We start from the raw sequence: 20,750 nt of genomic DNA on the forward strand, positions 1-20,750 counted from the left end.
GCTTTAATTAAGTTATAAAAAGGACACTCTAAGATTGTTTCTAAAGCTTATCTCAGTAACCAATCTTTAGATAAAGCTCAGATGTTCCATGATGTACAACCAGGAGATGAACAACTGGCTATAATCATTTAACTGAGTCAGATGACCTGGGGTATACCAGGCTATACCCAATGAAAGTTCTTGACTTAAATTCTTGCTTGTGACCTTACTAATAACTGCTAGGTATATAATTTTCTAAGTAGCTTGTTCAGAAGATTATTTCTTACATTACCGAATGTGTAACTGAGCCTGTGATAAAATGCTGATATAAAGTCCCATATGAGATCAATAATTGTAATAATGTAAATCTAGATATGGGAAGAAGCAACAAGAGGAAATATTTTCCTGGACCAAGAGGCTAGTAAGACAGGTATGGTCCAAAGACTTTTGCTATTTACAAGGCCTGGTCTAGTGAAAACACACTGAGTGGCCTGTCAATGAAATCTTTGTTAGACCTGGGAATGAGCCTTCCCAGCACTATGGGACACAATTACCATGAAATGCCGCCAAAACATGGTCAAATATGTGGCTGTGAAGGGGCCCTGCTGACTGGAAGTTGGCCCTTGCCAGCTGTCTCTACAAAGATTAAATCATGAGCACTACAAGATGCTGACCTTCAACACCCCCTTGAAAGGAGTTCAGGGTGGAGACAAGAAATAAAGCACTCTGTGCTCTGGGAAAAACAAAAACAAAAAAACAGGCCTTCAGATAGTCAGATGTTTTCACGTAAATATTTTTATGAGTCCAAATTCTTCCATCTTCTCATACCTAGGAAACACTCATGTCACAAATCAATGTCTGGACCTCGTTCTCCTGGCTAGCCCCTCAGCAGCTTTCCTCTGTTAATCTTTGGGCCATATATCTTTAACTTTCTTGTTAAGTTTGTTTATCCAAGTAGTAGTACAACAAGCAGAGAAGGCAATGTCACCCCATTCCAGTACTCTTGCCTGGAAAATCCCATGGATGGAGGAGCCTGGAAGGCTGCAGTCCATGGGGTTGCGAAGAGTCGGACATGACTGAGCGACTTCACTTTCACTTTTCACTTTCATGCGTTGGAGAAGGAAATGGCAACCCACTCCAGTGTTCTTGCCTGGAGAATCCCAGGGATGAGGGAGCCTGGTGGGCAGCTGTCTATGGGGTTGCATAGAGTTGGACACGACTGAAGCAACTTAGCAGCAGCAGTACAACAAGAATATCCCCCAGCCAACACCAAGACAATGCTAGTATAAGCTGCCTTATCATTCTGTGGACTCTCACCTCCCTCTGTAAATGCACCCTGAGGTCCTCAGGCTATTCTCCCTTTGAGATCTTACACAGAGACCACCTCCAGTGATAGAAAAGCTCAAGGGAAACCATCAACAACTAGCTGACCTGGAGATGTCCCAACACCTCCAAGCTCTGGGAAAAGTCTTCAGTCATATAGCCTTAGAAAGGACACCAATTCCTTTGGGCAATTGGGTTCATCCCTATCAACCAGGAGATGAGGTACGGGTTAAACATTAGGGAAAAAAAACACTTCAGTCAGTTTGGACAGGTCCTCACACGGTCATCCTGGCAACCCCTTCTGCTGTTAGAATTATAGGTGTCATCCCTTGGATCCACCACACCAGAGTCAAGAAGGCAGTGACTTCCTGTGATGAGAACACCTGGAAAGCAGTTCGGGAACCCAAAAATATCCTCAAGGTCTGGTTCCAAAGACAAGGCCCTCACCTACAAAGGATGCTGGGTCCTGCTCTGGTCACTCTGGAAGGTGACTAGTCAATGCACAAAAGAAACCTAAGGATTCTTCAGCCTTGCCCCAGCCACACTCTGGCAGCTGGCTGATCAATGCACAGCAGGAGCTTGAGAACCAGCTATCAAAATATTGATAGATTTTTATTGTCAACCCTGGCCTCTATTCCTAATCGATATTATTGCTGTGCTCTTCATTATAGGACCAAATAGACTCGCTGGCTGAGATGGTTTTACAGAATAGGGGAGGGCTAGACCTACTGACAGGGGAGCCTGGTGGGCTGCCCTCTCTGGGGTTGCACAGAGTCGGACACGACTGAAGCGACTTAGCAGCAGCAGCAGCAGCAGACCTACTGACAGCTGAAGAACTATGCCTTTTCTTGAATGAAGAAGGCTGCTTTTATGTAAACCAATCAGAAATAGTCAGGGACATGGCCCAGCAGCTATGGGAACAAATCATAAAAAGGAGAGAGAAACTAGCTAATTCCTGAGGTAACTGTAACATTATCTGGAGCTGAATATCATGGCTTTTCCCTTTAACGGGTCCTCTCTTCATGCTCTTTGCAGTGCTCTTGTTTGGCCCTTGTATACTCAATGCAATTACCCAGTTCATAACCTCTTAGATTGAATCCATAAAGTTACAAATGGTAATAGCTCAATATAGCCTCCTAAACAATGGGGAGCTCTGAATGTCCTACCAAAACATGAGATGATGCTTTCCACAATGAGTGATAGAAGCGTCAAGAGAGGAAATGAAGAGGAAAAGTTAAAATTTTACCTAACCTCCTGCTTGTTCTGCCTCTATAACTCAGCTTACACCTTGCAAAGTTGGATCACACAGGTCATGTAGTCTCAGAAAGTGGGGACTTAAAATACTAGGAACGGGAGCTTGTCTCACTCACCCTTGTCCTGCTCTTGCAACTGCCCAGCCCCTGCAAACCTGCTTAATCATGCCTGTCCTTATAAAGGTCAGGTACCCCCCTCCCCATCTTGACTGCTATTCCTGTGCATGTAAAATCCCTTAGTTTAAACAAGCCTATTAACAGCTAGAGTTGCCCACTATAGTCTGTCTATAAAAACTCTATAACCCCTTTGTTTGGCTCTCAGAACTCAGAGTGTTAACTCCTCTGGGCCTGCCAGTGTAATAAACCTGAGTTCTCCAACTCTCCAAGTGTGGTGCTTGGTTTCTTGATTACTGGTTTCTGCAACAAAACTAGTCATAAGAAAGAAAATATTCTTCAGGAAAGTAAAACCCAATAGCAGATGTGATTTCAAAGAATGTAGGTGCTACAAAAACCAATTTTTGGGTAAAGTGTAATTCTATGATGTAATATGGGGGTAAAGTGCCCCAGAGAAGTAGTAATTTGTGAACCAAGGAAACCACAAGTTAATATGGGTTCTGACTAAAGTACCACCAGAAAATAATAAGGAACTACATGTATGGAACAGAATTAAATATGTGAATCACAGATCAAATTGTAAAAACAACTAGCAAACAAAAGGCAGAACATTCTTTATGATTCAGTGTTGTTTACTAAAAGAATTTACATGAAAGGAAATAATTTTCTGGCATTATATAAGAGATGGTTCTCTGAATTCTAGAATTCACACAATTGTAAATATCATACATATATTCTATCAGTCAATGTGAACCAGAAGCGATTTTTACCTACGGTAAATACTGTAGACAGGATGACTAGTTGGCTTTAAAATAGCAACTTAGTCATTTCTTGGGCTACCCTCGTCGCTCAGCTGGTAAAGATTCTGCCTGCAATGCAGAAGACCTGAGTTCGATCCCTGGGTTGCAAAGATCCCCTGGCGAAGGAAAGGCTACCCACTCTACTATTTTGGTCTGGAGAATTCCACGGGATGTATAGTCCATGGGGTCGAAAAGAGTTGGACACAACTGAGCGTCTTTCAGTTTCATACTTTCACAGTCATTTCTTTGTCTCAAGTCATTTCTTTCTAGTTCTGTACCAAATTTCACCAAAATGTAATGCAACTCACAGCATATATGATCATTTAAAATGTTCAAACCTCAGTGGGCCAGATAACACCATGGGGAGTCACTCCCTCTAAATCCTAGAGGCAGACATTATATAAGAGATGATGAACAGCCCAAATTTTTCATTAACTTGACCAAGGTCATGAAGCAGTAACTGTTGAAATTAGGATTAAAATCCTGGGCTTTCTGACTACAAACCCTCAGTTCAGTTCAGTTGCTCAGTTGTGTCCGACTCTTTGCGACCGCATGAATCACAGCATGCCAGGCCTCCCTGTTCATAACCAACTCCCGGAGTTCACTCAGATTCATGTCCATCGAGTCAGTGATGCCATCCAGCCATCTCATCCTCTGTCCCCTTCTCCTCCTGCCCCCAGTCCCTCCCAGCATCACAGTCTTTTCCAATGAGTCAACTCTTCGCATGAGGTGGCCAAAGTACTGGAGTTTCAGCTTTAGCATCATTCCCTCCAAAGAAACCCCAGGGCTGATCTCCTTCAGAATGGACTGGTTGATCTCCTTGCAGTCCAAGGGACTCTCCAGAGTCTTCTCCAACACGACACTTCAAAAGCATCAATTCTTCAGCACTCAGCCTTCTTCACAGTCCAACTCTCACATCCATACATGACCACAGGAAAAACCATAGCCTTGACTAGACGGACCTTAGTCGGCAAAGTAATGTCTCTGCTCTTGAATATACTATCTAGGTTGCTCATAACTTTTCTTCCAAGGAGTAAGCGTCTTTTAATTTCATGGCTGCAGTCACCATCTGCAGTGATTTTGGAGCCCAATAAAATAAAGTCTGACACTGTTTCCCCATCTATTTCCCATGAAGTGATAGGACCAGATGCCATGATCTTCGTTTTCTGAATGTTGAGCTTTAAGCCAACTTTTTCGCTCTCCTCTTTCACTTTCATCAAGAGGCTTTTGAGTTCCTCTTCACTTTCTGCCATAAGGGTGGTGTCATCTGCATATCTGAGGTTATTGATATTTCTCCTGGCAATCTTGATTCCACCTTGTGTTTTTTCCAGTCCAGCGTTTCTCATGATGTACTCTGCATATAAGTTAAATAAGCAGGGTGACAATATCCAGCCTTGACGTACTCCTTTTCCTATTTGGAACCAGTCTGTTGTTCCATGTCCAGTTCTAACTGTTGCTTCCTGACCTGCATACAGATTTTTCAAGAGGCAGGTTAGGTGGTCTGGTATTCCCATTTCTTCCAGAATTTTCCACAGTTTATTGTGATCCACACAGTCAAAGCCTTTGGCATAGTCAATAAAGCAGGAATAGATGTTTTTCTGGAAATCTCTTGCTTTTTCCATGATCCAGCGGATGTTGGCAATTTGATCTCTGGTTCCTCTGCCTTTTAGTTCTTTCTATGGTATCACTAATGTGATCCTTGAATGATTCCTAGAAATATTATGGAATTCTTTTGGTATTCTGAAACTCAGTTTCCAATGGGGAGGGGAGAACACCAGCTGGGTGTCCTATAATTTAACTCAATTCTGATACTATCCACCTGGAGATAGAATCAGATTCCCCACATATAAATAAAAGCCTCAGTTCCATAAGACTGTCTGCCCTTCCACTCCCTCCCCCAACTCAAAAGGCAGTTGCTAGTTCAGGTTATCATGTACTTCTGCCTGATTGGTCAGTTATCCATAAGAGATTCCCATGACCACCTCCTCAGGTTTGCTTAATTTGCTAGAACCGTTCACAGAATTCAGAGACATATTTTACTTACTAGATCACTGCTTCATTATAAAAGGATATAACTCAGGAATAGCCAGATGCAAGAGAAGGTATGAGGAAAGGGCGAGAACACTCCCCTGCCCTCCAGGAGTGCCATTCTCCCCAAATCTCCACAAGTTCACCAAACCAGAAGATCACTCTTTGGGGGTTTTATGGAGGCTTCATTACATAGTAATGTTCAATTAAATCATTGGCTATTGTCCATTATTTAAAACTCAAGGTCCCCTCCCCTCCCTGGAGTTTGGGGGTGGGGTGGAAATGAAAGTTGCAACCCAAAGTTCCAAAGTTCTAGCACCAGCTAGATAGGCTCTACTAGCAACCAGGCCCCACCCTTAGGCTCTTTCCCAAGGACATTCGTTAACAAAACAAAACATACCTTAATCTCTCTATATATTTGAAATTCCAAGGGTTTGGAGAGCTGAGAACCAGACTCCCTTCAGTTCAGTTCAGTTGCTCAGTTGTTTGACTCTTTGTGACCCCATGGACTGCAGCACACCAGGCCTCCCTGTCCATCACCAACTCCCGGAGCTTGCTCAAACTCATGTCCATTGAGTCGGTGATGCCATCCAACCATCTCATCCTCTGTTGTCCCCTTCTCCTCCTGGCTTCAATCTTTCCCAGCATCAGGGTCTTTTCTAATGAGTCAGTTCTTCACATCAGGTGGCCAGAGTATTGGAGTTTCAGCTTCAGCACCAGTCCTTCCAATGCATATTCAGAACTGATTTCCTTTAGGATGGACTGGTTGGATCACCTTGCAGTCCAAGGGACTCTGAAGGGTCTTCTGCAACACCACAGTTCAAAAGTATTAATTCTTCAGTGTCCAGTTTTCTTTATAGTCCACCTCTCAACTGAATAGTAACTATGACCAAATATATATTTTTCTTATAAATCGCAATATCACAGAAACCAAGAGCATGGTTCTAGAGGGGCTGGGTTATGTCTTCTCAGCCCCTGCCTGTGTGTGCTCAGTGGTGTCAGACTGCCAGGCTCCTCTGTCCATGGGATTCTCTAAGCAAGAATACTGGAGTGGGTTGCCAGTTCCTTCTTGAGGGTATCTTCCCCACCGAGGGATTGAACCTGCATCTCCTGTATTCTTTACTACTGAGCCACCAGGGAAGCCTACATTGAGTATAATGCAGACTAAATTTCAACCCAAATTCATGTCCCCTCTGTAAGGCATGTCCCCTGGAAGGGGTCCGCCTTCCTGCAACAAATGGTGACTCTGGCGGGACTCTTCTTCACTGAGACTGACATCCTGACCACTCGGTGTACTCAAGGGCCAGCTTGCCTGCCAATGGACCAGACCCAGCGGCCGCAACTGGGACCCTTTTGTCCCTGGTCACCTGACGCGGACAACTGGCCAGAGTGCCCTGACCGGTAAGGAACAAGAGTATTGACCTCTCTCCCCTTCCCTCTCTCTTTCCTCTCCTTCCCTGTTTTTCTAGTCCCCCAGTCCTGGATGCAGGAATCTGGTAGAAGGGCCCTCAGCCTGAGCTGAGGATTGGAGACTGATCACCTCCTCTTAGCAGAGAACTTGAATTCTGGTTCTGGTCTGGTCTGATTTCTGGTAGGGCCAAGTTCCAGTCCTCCCTTCTCTGGAGGCCCAGGGAAAAGTCTCATAACGCCTGGGTATCTGTAGGTGGCAGGAGACATCTGTAAGGCCACCCCTTTTACCCACCCCCCACCTCCTCCCCCTTCTTCTTTCAACCTGCCTTCCTTTTCTCCCTTGAAATCTTTGATGTTAGTACTTAGATCTGAAGTTCTGTGTCTCTATAGGAGGTTTTCTGAGAGACTGTATTCTTGTGTTTAAGGGCTTCCCTGGTGGTGCAGAGGTTAAAGCATCTGCCTGCAATATGGGAGACCTGGGTTCGATCCCTGGGTCGGGAAGATCTCCTGGAGAAGGAAATGGCAACCCACTCCAGTATTCTTGCCTGGAGAATCCCATGGATGGAGGAGCTTGGTGGGCTACAGTCCACGGGTTGCAAAGAGTTGGACACGACTGAGCAACTTCACTTTCACTTCACTTTCACTGTAAGGCATCCTTGTATAAAAAACAAATTGCACAAGAATCTGTGTGCTCTGGCTGACTGCCTAAAATCATCTGTTGGATTTATTCTCTGGAGCTGTCACTCCAGAGGACTTGGGCTGCTGGCTGATGTCTTCACCTAGGTCCTCACAGGACTAGTCATGAATAAACGTGTAGACAAAGAATACTGCCAGTCATTTCAGTAAACAAAGGATGTAGCCATCAAGCCATCAGCCACTGTACTCTTCTCCATGCCCCCTAAGGGGAATTCAGGATGAAAAAAACACAACAGGATACTGGCCCTAGATAGTTATTTCAAAGGAATAATTTCAATGAACCCAGACTCCTGACTCTTCTCACCTTGTTAAAAAGCACTGAAATTATTAACTTGAGATGTCTGTTTTTTGTGATTAGGAATAAACTCTTGATGTCTGAATACACGTTTTGCTTTGTTTTTCCTCAGCAAATACTACAAATCCTAGTTCCTCTTTTACCTCTTTGAACAGTTTCTCAGAGCTATCTACATGGCAATATCCCAGGCTCACAGTCCTCAGTAATACCCCAAATAAAACAACTAATCTCAAAAATATACAAGCAACTTCTGCAGCTCAACTCCAGAAAAATAAACGACCCAATCAAAAAATGGGCCAAAGAACTAAATCGACATTTCTCCAAAGAAGACATACGGATGGCTAACAAACACATGAAAAGATGCTCAACATCACTCATTATTAGAGAAATGCAAATCAAAACCACAATGAGGTACCACTTCACACCAGTCAGAATGGCTGCGATCCAAAAATCTGCAAGCAATAAATGTTGGAGAGGGTGTGGAGAAAAGGGAACCCTCCTACACTGTTGGTGGGAATGCAAACTAGTACAGCCACTATGGAGAACAGTGTGGAGATTCCTTAAAAAATTGCAAATAGAACTACCTTATGACCCAGCAATCCCACTTCTGGGCATACACACCGAGGAAACCAGAATTGAAAGAGACACATGTACCCCAATGTTCATTGCAGCACTGTTTATAATAGCCAGGACATGGAAACAACCTAGATGTCCATCAGCAGATGAATGGATAAGAAAGCTTTGGTACATATACACAATGGAGTATTACTCAGCAGTTAAAAAGAATTCATTTGAATCAGTTCTGTTGAGATGGATGAAACTGGAGCCGATTATACAGAGTGAAGTAAGCCAGAAAGAAAAACACCAATACAGTATACTAACACATATATATGGAATTTAGGAAGATGGCAATGACGACCCTGTATGCAAGACAGGGAAAGAGACACAGATGTGTATAACGGACTTTTGGACTCAGAGGGAGAGGGAGAGGGTGGAATGATTTGGGAGAATGACATTCTAACATGTATACTATCATGTGAATTGAATCGCCAGTCTATGTCTGACGCAGGATGCAGCATGCTTGGGGCTGGTGCATGGGGATGACCCAGAAAGATGTTATGGGGAGGGAGGTGGGAGGGGGGTTCATGTTTGGGAATGCATGTAAGAATTAAAGATTTTAAAATTTAAAAAATTAAAAAAAAAAATGGAAAAAAAAAAATAAAAAAAATAAAGTGAAAAAAAAAAAAAAAAAAAAAAAAAAAAAAAAAACATAATTCTCAATTTTTAGGTTGTGCATTTTTTTCAGTCAAGAAACTTCATTGCCCTTTTAATATTAAATAGGTGTATACCCTATGCAAAGACATTTTACTCTTACCCATGATACAACCTTCTTTTTGTAACTTCTCAGTTCTCAGTTCAGTCGCTCAGTCATGTTTGACTCTTTGTGACCCCATGAATCGCAGCATGCCAGGCCTCCCTGTCCATCACCAACTCCTGGAGTTCACTCAGATTCATGTCCATCGAGTCAGTGATGCCATCCAGCCATCTCATTCTCTGTCGTCCCCTTCTCCTCCTGCCCCCAATCCCTCCCAGCATCAGAGTCTTTTCCAATGAGTCAACTCTTCACATGAGATGGCCAAAGTACTGGAGTTTCAGCTTTAGCATCATTCCTTCCACAGAAATCCCAGGGCTGATCTCCTTCAGAATGGACTGGTTAGATCTCCTTGCAGTCCAAGGGACTCTCCAGAGTCTTCTCTAACACCACAGTTCAAAAGCATCAATTCTTCAGCACTCAGCCTTCTTCACAGTCCAACTCTCACATCCATACATGACTACTGGAAAAACCATAGCCTTGACTAGACAGACCTTAGTCGGCAAAGTAATGTCTCTGCTTTTGAATATGCTATCTAGGTTGATCATAGCTTTTCTTCCAAGGAGTAAGCGGCTTTTAATTTCATGGCTGCAGTCACCATCTGCAGTGATTTTGGAGCCCCAAAAAATAAAGTCTGACACTGTTTCCACTGTTTCCCCTTCTATTTCCCATGAACTGATGGGACCAGATGCCATGATCTTTGTTTTCTGAATGCTGAGCTTTAAGCCAACTTTTTCGCTCTCCTCTTTCACTTTCATCAAGAGGCTTTTGAATTCCTCTTCACTTTCTGCCATAAGGGTGGTGTTCCAAAAAAATGAAAAATACCCAGAATAAAAATTAATCAAACTATCTGACTTTGATAGGGAAACAAAATGTTAGGTAGTTAGAGAAGGAAACAGGAGTCCAAAATGACAGTGGCTAAAAGACAAGGAAGGGAAAAGCCCACAAAAATGGAACAAAGGAAGGTCAAAGGAAGGTCTGAGGACTGGAGTGAGGACCTCAGGTAGGACAAACAGCACTCCTTGTTGGCCCAATTTACATAGGGCAGGCCCAGTGGGAACGGAAAAAAACACGTAAAAAGAAGAGACAAAGAGCCGGGGCTCTCTTCTCTTCTCTTTACATCTTTGGGTCAGCATACCCTCACACCTTGAGGATGTATTTTCCTGCTATTTTCTAAATTAAGTTGAGCTGTGACACAGAGCTGTAACACTGATCTGTCTAAGAGCTATAACACGCTCTGTCTGTGAGCTGTAACACACCGAGGGCTCTCATGTCCCTCACTTCAAATTTTTGTTGAGACAAGACAGAATCGAGGAGATTACACTCGTCTGACACAAAATATCCAGAATTATGTCCTAAACTCAACTTAAAAAGCCCAAACTTTGAAAAATTCAGAATAGTCAGATGCCCCATGGAAAGGGCCTATTGTTTTGCTTTGTTTTGTTTTTCCTACAGACTGAATCAGGCACTGCGGTAAGTGCTGTGATTGAGAAACGTTTTAGATACTACTGGATGGTAGCTATGTGAAATAGACTTTCTGGAACAGTCTGAATTTTAACTATGCTGCCATGTTTTATGACTGTGAGTCAAATAATATAAATCCACAGTCATGAAAACTGAAGACTTTGGAAAAATGTAACCATTTTGATTAGGAGAACACTGTAGAAATATTTGATATAGTTTGATATAACATGCCAAATTTTTCTGGACATTTTAAGGGTTTTGCTTATAGATGAATCTTAACAGATTATCGCTTATCCAATTCTCAATGTGTATAAAGCAATGTGGAACATGCTTTATTTAAATACTCCTCATGTAATCTTTAAAGGAATCCTAAGAGATAAGTATCCATCATCATCCTTATCTCACATCTTACAGATGAAAAACTGAGGTTCAGACACATTGAATAACCTTATTCCAGGTGGGGGTGGGATATAGTGACTAAGTCGTGTCCAACTCTTGTGAACCCATGGACTACAGCCTGTCAGGCTCCTCTGTCCATGGGATTCTCCAGGCAAGAAACTGCAGTGGGTTGCCATGCCCTCCTCCAGGGGATTTTCCCAACCCAGAGATCAAACCCAGTTCTCCTGCATTGCAGGCAGATTCTTTACTGGCTGAGCTAAGAGGGAAGCCCTTATCCCAGGTACCTCAGCTAAAAAAAGGCATGGTGCCTATTATGAACTCATGTGTTTCAGTATCAGAACTTGACCTTTCTATAACTTCTGACATACTTCTAAGTCAACTTTAAAAATAAAAATGTAAAGATGCTCTGATACGGAAAAGTAGATTCAAAATCTCAATAAAATTATTCTAGGGATTTGCAAACAAAGCAAAAATTCTTCTCTAGGATTCATTTTGGTGTAAATAAATAATTGGGGCTAAACTTTGGCAAATATACTGGCACAATTATAAATAAACTATTCCCTGGTGGCTCAGATGGTAAAGCGTCTGCCTGAAATGCAAGAGACCCAGGTCCGATCCCTGGGTGGGGAAGATACCCTGGAGAAGGAAATGGCAACCCACTCCAGCGCTCTTGCCTGGAAAATTCCATGGACAGAGGAGCCCGGTAGGCTACAGTCCATGGTGTCGCAATGTTGGACAGGATTACCTTCAGAATTTCAGATAAATAGGATATTTGGGACACATTTGAGAAATCATTGGATTTTGTGTGTTTTTTTGCTTGATGTAGAGATTAATTAATAGGCCACCTCAAACCTGCAGTTATAAGAAAAATTAATACATGTCTTTTGAGTGAAATGATGTTTAAAGAGCAATTATGTTTAAATGCTGCATTTGAAAGCCTTACCTCCCACACATACAAAAATATCTATTATTTTGCAAACTACACTAATTAGTGCATACAATTTCAAAAGACTATCCCTCCAGATAGAAAATTACAATACAAATATACTGAAACCATGCCAACTAAATTATCTAGGCACAGAAAGACACCCTGGTGTTTTAAGACATCTCCCCAAAATATTTTCTGCAAAAATATAGCAGGATTTTGACCAGCATTACTTCCTGAAAAGATGTGGCATTAGATTTATGAAGAGTTGATGAGCCACTATATTTAGAAACAAAATTATTACGTTTTGCTTTGGAAAAATTGGAAGAGCTAATAATAGGAAAAGATGATTTGCCTCTTAAAAAAAATAGGTTTGCAAACTACAAAGACTAGAGGCTAGAGGCCAGGGAAACTGGAAACTCTCTTCTGAAGGATTTGTTACTAACTAGAGAGATTAGCAACTGGAACCAAAGGGTGATGGCTTATGGAATGATACTGTTGCAGAAACCAGTAATCGAGAAACCAAGCACCACACTGGGAAAGTTAGAGAACTCAGGTTTATTACCCCAGCGGGCCCAGAGGAGTAAACTCTCCAAGCTCTGAGCCCAGAACAAAGGGGTTACAGAGTTTTTATAGACAGACTATAGTGGGCAACACTAGCTGCTAATAGGCTGGTTTAAACTAAGGGGTTTCATGCATGGGGGAATAGTGGTCAAGACTGGGAGGGGGATGCCTGACCTCTACATGGACAGGCATGATTAAGCAGGATTGCAAGGCTGGGCAGTTGCAAAGAGCAGGACAAGGGTTAATGAGATAAGCTCCAGTTCCTAGTATTTTAAGTCCCCACTTTCTGAGACTACGTGACCTACGTGATCCAGATATTGCAAGAAGCAAGCTGAGTTAGAGAGGCAGAATGAGCAGGAGGTTAGGCCTAATTTTAACTTTTCTTCTTCAGTACCAACCTTGCCCAGTCCTATTCATCACTTCTAATCAACAAATTGAATAAAGATATTAGATGGCATGCTCATGACATCAGTGAGTAGCACAGATCTCAGGCTGCTAATGAATGTTCAGGATGACACAGTCAGGATCCGAAAAGGCAAGCTGAAGAGGTGGACTAGATCCAATAAGATGAAATGTGAAAAAGAAGACCAATACTTGAATCCAAAAAGCCAACCACAGCAAAACAGGAAGATGTGACTAAACAGCAAGTAGTACTAGAGAATGAGACTCAAGGAGTCAAAAGGTCACCTTGATACGCATCCAAAAAGCCAATGCAATTTTAAGTTGCTTTAACAAACATGTATTATCTGGAAAAAAACATATACTGAAATATTTTCTGTAGAATGAATATTAAAATGTGTTATATGGGAGAAAGAGTTTTCATGAACAAATTAGTTAAGGGAATCTGCAGGTTAAACAAGTCTACTTTCTGTAGGAATATTCAGAGCTTAAATGTTGACTATTACTTCTCAAACTTACTTGACTGTGGAACACTTCTTTTTGTAAAGTACCTTGTGGGACTGCCATTAAAGAGGATACCCTTGGGGAAATACTGAATAAGGGCTGTCTCGGGAGGCAATGAGTTCCTTGTGAGATTCTTTTTAAAAGCAACAGACCCAAACATCAGCTGAATGTCGGCCTAAATGAACAGAAGGTTTCCCCCTACCTTGGAAGTCCGTGATACATGATTAACCAGACATTAGGTGTGTGTGTGTGAGTGCTCAGTTGCCCGATTATGTCCAACTCTTTGGGACCCCATGACTACAGTCTCCTCTGTCCATGAGATTTCCTAGGCAAGAATACTGGAGTGGGCTGCCATTTTCTCCTCCAGGGGCTCTTCCCAACCCAGGGATCAAACTCAACTCTCCTACATCTCCTGCAGTGGCAGGTGGATTCTTTACCATTGAGCCACCTGGGAAGCCCAACTAGACTTGACAAATACCACTAATTCCCTATGATACCTGGATCAGACATCTAGTGAGGAAACTTCTCTGGAGAACTACCACAGCAGCAGAGTGATGGGAAAAAGTTTCTTCAACAAGCACTTGCTTCAGAAAGGCTCTCTTTTCAACTATCATAATGGTAAAACATTAAAAGAAAGATTGGTGAAAAGATGAGCTAGCAGTGTGGAAACAAGAGCCTGGTAGGACACAGAAAAGCTAGTCAAAGAGTGGCACCTTGTGTGGTGTGCTCAGCCTCCATCAGAGTGTTGCTCTGTGCTCCAGGGTGTCAATCTCCACATTCACCAAGCATTACTACGCAACCTTCATGTTAGAAAGCTGGCTTCCCGTCTGGACCTACCTCCTGAAGACTGGGTTTCTGGTACTGAGTGGTAGTTGTGACCTGATGCCTGAGGACAAGCTGAGATGAGAAGGTATTTCCTGTTCCTTCTTTACCCCTTTAAGGATAATGTAAACTAGCTCAAACACCAGAATATTTTGCTGGCCTATACTGTAATCAATCAGGAAGTATACCTTGAATTAAACAAGCGAATTCATTAACTATGTTGTATCTACTAGTTTTGACTAGATCCAATCTTCTTTCCTCAACTGGGTTCTCAACGAGGGTGTGTGTGTGTGTGTGTGTGTGTGGGGGGGGGGGGGGGGGGGGGGGGTGGGGGGGTGGGGGGGGGGGGGTGTGGGTGGGTGTGTGTATAGAAACAACCATAAAGCCCCATTTCTACAAATTCAAGCGATGCTGTAAAGCAACATTAAGCATTTTTAAAAATCTCACCTAAGGTATAATGAGCTGTTACCCCAAATTCCAAATAACCTTCTCACAACCCAAAAGCCTCACTGATTTTTAATTTCCTCAATTTAATTTACTAAATGTGTTAAAAACTGAGGTCTGTGACACAAACATAGTACAGTATTTTTATTTTAATCCTTCAGCAATGTGCCTTCCCAGGAAAAAAGCTTAGCAATGTAAATCACATGATTACACAGACCATTACAGAAAAATCTGTCAGTGTTTTCTTAAAAGACTACCAGTCAAACAATTTAAATTTCCAAAAAAGTCACTAATTCAGCGAATATGTTGCTCTTTACACAGTTACTAAGTATTAAAGTTGTGAAAATACACCATGCTTACTGATAGATAATGCCACCAATTTGGCCTGGTTCTACTAAAAATCTGATATTCAAAATTTTTAATTTTTTCAACTTCAAATTTTAAACTTAAGAAATTGTCCTGCTATGTTCACAAAAAGCATCATAGGGTATATTTAGCACAATGCCTTGAACAACATAGTCAGACATAAATATTTGTTGAGTGACAGAATAAATGAATGAACGTACATGTTTCAGTGTTGAAATTTACTTTTAAATACCATTGGCAGACAAACTGATGGATTGATTGTAACTATACTTGACATTTATGTAGGAAGAACAAAATAAGCAAATTTTGGCTTAAACTGTAGCCAAAAATAGCCTCACTTCAAGTTCATAAATTGGGATTAGCAAGTTCATAAATTGGGATTAGCAACCCAAAAGACAGCTTCAAGGAAATGAAAAACATGTTATCAAAGCAAAAGGAGCATCTTCATCTCTATATCTTTACAGGGCATGGAAAACTTTTGCTTAGCAAGCTGAAGCTAAGGGGGTTTGTTCTGTAGCTCTGTGGATCAGAGACTGCAATTAGACACTATCTTTTGCCCAGGAAAACAAGCTAATGAAATCTACCATCCAATTCATGTAAAGAGTAACAGCAATTGCTGGTTAGGGACTAAAAACTAGTTGCAACAACATTTTAATTACATTTCAATGCAAGACTATAAATTAATTTATCCAGATGAAATACTGTACTATGTTGGTTTACAAAATGGCTAATTAGCCCATCCAGAACTTGAAGGAGAACAAAGGACTTTTATTTAATATATATTTAAAAATAATAAATAAACAGCTACCAGCAAATTATTTCAAGGACATAAGCATTTATTTCAGGCCAGAATCAATATTAGAATATATCTTACTTCAGCCTCAATCCTTCCTAAGTCACTTCTTAGCAGCAGAAGGCTCAGTATTTAATGCGTGTTAAGAAGTACTTCTGATACTTGCTTCATCTTTTGAGCTACATAAAGACCAAAGGGTTTAGAAAAGAGTGAAAGAAGTTTGGGGTTTTATGTCTGTCTGTTTTTACTGTCCATCCCATTCAGTCCCATAAGCTCTATTGAGCAGAACCCAGACGGCAGCATTAATCTACCCAGGCAGTTGCCTTTAGAGAAATGCTTTTATCAGAGTATAAGCTCGTTTAGGCTATGCACAGATTTCACAGCAATTACCCTTTTTTATATATTGAAACTATCCTTTAAATAGTGCCATTATTTCTCTTCTATTCTTTACAACAAAGATATAGATGCACGTCTTTTAAGAAATCACAGTTATCAGACAGTGAAGCTTGTAATTTGAGGCTCTATCAAAGGAACCGGAATGTCATCACATTAAGGGCAGTTCTGCTCTCTCCAGAACAGCTGGCATTACACCTCAGAAACCAAGTAGCCAAAGAAAGCAACTTCTGGTGAATCTGAATGCTATCAGTTTCATCTCCTCTTTTTAGGATGCATTCTGTGTGTCTAGAAACCAGAGGTGACAATAGTGAGTAACCATATCAGAAACATTTTAAAGGTTAATGAATTCTAGCATAAAATAATGTCAGACCCATAAACAACTCATAAATACCAAATCTAGGAAAACCACAGAAACAGTCATCACACTTTAGAGAATGGTAGAAACCCAGATGATAAAACCACCATGGGCTTCTAAATTATTCTTTTAATAAACTTGGTGGAGTATTATACTATCTATCAATATTTATGATATCAGCTAATGATAGTTCAGGGATACAGAATGCAAAATGCAGTCTGTCTCAGTTCAGTTGTGCACTGCCTTCATAATGACTTCGAGACTGGAAATGGAATTCAGTTCAACTTAGGTAACGAGGAAATCAGTTTCCAGTTTGGCAAAGTAGATGTCTAATTAGCAGTCTTCTTCCCCTTTGTCATACACCCATCACCACATTCAGGTCAGTATGTGGAATAAGTTCCAGAGTGTTATATTATACACTGTGTTATTTATCTGTTAAATTTACAGGTAGAACAAATTTACAAAGACTCTCAAAATTTAGGGGGAAAATGTATCTACATCCAACTCACTCAAGCTTGCAAGGGGCCAAGTAAAAATGGGTTAGCTCATATGGTAAACTTGAGACAAATTGAGAGAGATGATAGAGTCCTGAGAATCAAGTACCATACCTTAGAATTGGTAGAGTGAGGCAGAGCCACTCTCTAAGACCATTATCTCTTTGCAATGCCTACTTAATGAATGATACAAAAATAAACAGAAAGAAGCTTAGCTTCTGGCTTAAAGTCATAGAAGCAAAGAAAGTTGCTGTTAAGAGTCAAAGTTCCAATATCTAGTGATAATGTATTTCTAGTCTTAACATTTCAAAACAGTACCACTGAGTGCTTTAATGCTGTACTGCCCAATTTGATCAATCCATGAATCTGAGAATCTATACCAAAAATACAAAGCAGTTATGAAATGAAAATATGTGTTCTGGTGAACATTCAGGGTAGGTGTAACTTTTTTTTTTTTTTTTACATTTGCTCTTACATGTGCTACCCTGGTGGAGAAGGCAATGACACCCGACTCCAGTACCCTTGCCTGGAAAATCCCATGGATGGAGGAGCCTGGAAGGCTGCAGTCCATGGGGTCACTGAGGGTCAGACACGACTGAATGACTTCACTTTCACTTTTCACTTTCATGCATTGGAGAAGGAAATGGCAACCCACTCCAGTGTTCTTGCCTGGAGAATCCTAGGGACGGGAGCCTGGTGGGCTGCTGTCTATGGGGGCGCACAGAGTCAGACACAACTTAAGTGACTTAGCAGCAGTGCTACCCTGGTGGTTCAGGCAGTAAAGAATCTGCCTGCAATGCAGGAGACACAGGTTTGATCCCTAGGTTGGGAAGATCCCCTGGAAGAGGAAATGGCAACCCACTCCAATATTCTTGCCTGGGAAATCCCAGGGACAGAGGAGCCTGGTGGGTTCCAGTCCATGGGGTTGCAAAGAGTTGGACACTGAGCGACTAACACTTTCACTTTCTTACAAGTTTAGCACCTAACCTTGTATGTTTTGAGTGAACATGTTTCCTAGAACTAGTTGTTGACCTCTTCCTCCCCCCTTCCTCCTCCTATTTTTGAAAAGTACAAATGCTACCTGTATGGCACTTTTCTGTCAAAACATGGTAATATAAATTCAACTCCTTTCATCTTTAAACCATTATTATTTTCATGTGACTTAAAGATAAGGAAATTAAGATTGACTTATTTGTCCAAACCAGTTGTACATAGCTACTTGGTGGCAGAGTCCACATGAAAATTCACTATATAAGACTCTGCCACTGTTTGACGTGGAACAAATCATTTAATACAGCAGAAGCTCAGTTCCCTATCTTTAAATATGGGTGAAAGTGAAGTGTTAGTCGCTCAGACGTGTCCGACTCTTTTTGACGCCATGGACTATATATATATATAGCCTGTTAGGCTCCTCTGTCCATGCAATTCTCCAGGCAAGCATACTGGAGTGGGTTGCTATTCTCCTTCTCCAGGGGATCTTCCTGATCCAGGGATTGAACCTGGGTCTCTTGCACTGTAGGCAGCTTCTTTATCATCTGAGCCACAAGGGAATTTTAGAATTTTATTGTGAAAATTTGATAAGCTAATATATACCTGGCACAGGATACTCACTAAATATTATTCTCTTCCTGAGATCAAATATGTTTGCTAAATGCCAAGATAAACAAGTTAAACGGACTTTTTTGCTATAAGACACTTTGGAGCCTTTAATATACTATGTGATGCTCCAAGAAGCAAACAGGATACGTAACATTTCTCCCAACAACCAAGCAACCAATTATTTTTCCAGGAAGCATCTATTCATATATCATGAAATACTAATATTCTATAGGACACACTTTGAGAACTCTGTCACAGACCATAAGATGTTTTGGGAAATACGTGAAATAAATTCTTTAGAAATTAGTTCTTTATAATTAGTAAATTACTGGTTTAAATAGTCTGATCTAAATTCCTAAGTGCCTTTTTGAGGTCACCCCAAAACATCTAATACATAGGAACTATTAAAGCAAAGACTTGTAAACAGAGCCCCAAGCTCAGAAAAATACTTGAGTGGCTCAATTTTATTATAGGTCTATGTGAATGCTGGACATAGCGTATGGTCATCTGTGCTTCCAGAGTAAAAATACAGGCAGCTTTCAAAAGAAGAAAGGTTCTCAGTGATTCCACCTATTTTCCTTCAATGGGCTACATCACCTTTTCTGTGGTTTGCTACTATATGGGTCATCTTCAGGACAGTAAAATGAAAGCGGAAAAGCGGGGGAAGTTTTTCATTCTTTCTCTATCACTCTTAAGAAATGAGAATCCTTTGTGTCACCATAGATAAACTCTGCTCATTGAATGGGGTACTGACCATTAAATCTGTGCTCCAGTGTGCGGGAGCTGTGACCCACATATGTATTATCAATTCAACAGCAGTTATTGAATGCCCAATTCTGTGCTAAGTCATTTAGGTTGTAAGAAAATAGATTTGAGCAACTTAGAATCCCATGGGTGAGATAAGACTTTCATCCAAAGGGAGAGGTGTGGGGAAACTATAATATCAAACAGAACCTAATGAAGAGCTAGATCTTAAGGAACAAACTGTAACTGTCATCTGAACCCGGAGAAAGAGGAAAGATCACTGAGCATCATGGGCTGGAGTTGGCACTTGAGCTGGACCTTGAAAGCCTGTAAGGGGTTGCCACAGGGCTTCTGTGGGCAAAGCCAGTTCCCTCACCCCCTAATGTGCACCAACTGTCAAGGGAGTGTTGGGGCCACTCTTCCTTTTCAGGAACAAGAGAGGGAATGCAGAGATTTTTGCTTCTTCACCTCTTCTCCTCTCTGCAATGGATGGATGTATCATCTAAAGAGCCTCAAGTCAGTAGTCCTTCCCTCTGGGTCACAATGAGTTGGCTGCTGGCTTGCCCAATAAAGAAATAGGAAAAAAAAAAAAACCACCAACCATAACAAGAATTTGAGAGTTTGAGCTGCATAAGAACAAATCTGCAATAAGATAATCTACATGGGCTTGTGCAGAAAGACAAGTGCTATTTTCTGCTTGATTCTGTGACTGGTAGAGAATCACTCAACCCTATGATTGTATTATTTATACAGAACTCACTAGGGCACCATCTGGTGCTAAGCTAACCACAAAAACAGGAAAATCAAACCCAAAGCAAATTGTCTTCATTGGAGTTTTTGCTAATGACCTGTTCTTTGCCAATATTCCAACTGATCACATTTTAGTATGAAACAGGAAAAGACATTTAATGTTTTAAAGGGAAGTCTTAAAGGGAATTTGGTTAGACATACCCTTGAAAAGATTCTACACCTGTCTAGATCTTCTCAGTCGAGAGGGCACTGCCCCTATTTCAGGTCTTAGCCCCTATTTCAGGTCTTATTACACCTTATTAAGTTGTCAGATCAAGTTCATAATGTCCCATCTCAGTGCCCAGTCACCAAGAGATAAGGGTGAGAGGTGATCTTGCAAGATTATGTCCTGGAGATGGAAAATGAAGCCAAAATAGTGAGGAAATTTCTGCTGGAGTATAGGAAACAAACTAAGAATAGTCA

At 41.3% G+C, this 20,750-nt stretch overlaps 1 protein-coding gene and 1 pseudogene across 1 annotated transcript in view; one reads left to right on the top strand and one right to left on the bottom strand.

Annotated features, from left to right (window-relative positions):
• The window catches only part of TENM1 (teneurin transmembrane protein 1), a 900,209-nt gene that overhangs the window by 772,532 nt on the left and 106,927 nt on the right, over positions 1–20,750 (bottom strand). The gene's annotated exons all lie outside the window — the stretch shown is intronic.
• LOC114111675 (DNA-(apurinic or apyrimidinic site) endonuclease-like) overlaps positions 1–20,750 on the top strand; it is an 85,932-nt pseudogene that overhangs the window by 49,405 nt on the left and 15,777 nt on the right.

This window comes from Ovis aries, chromosome X, assembly GCF_016772045.2.
Source record: "Ovis aries strain OAR_USU_Benz2616 breed Rambouillet chromosome X, ARS-UI_Ramb_v3.0, whole genome shotgun sequence".
Classification (NCBI taxonomy): Eukaryota; Metazoa; Chordata; class Mammalia; order Artiodactyla; family Bovidae; genus Ovis; species Ovis aries.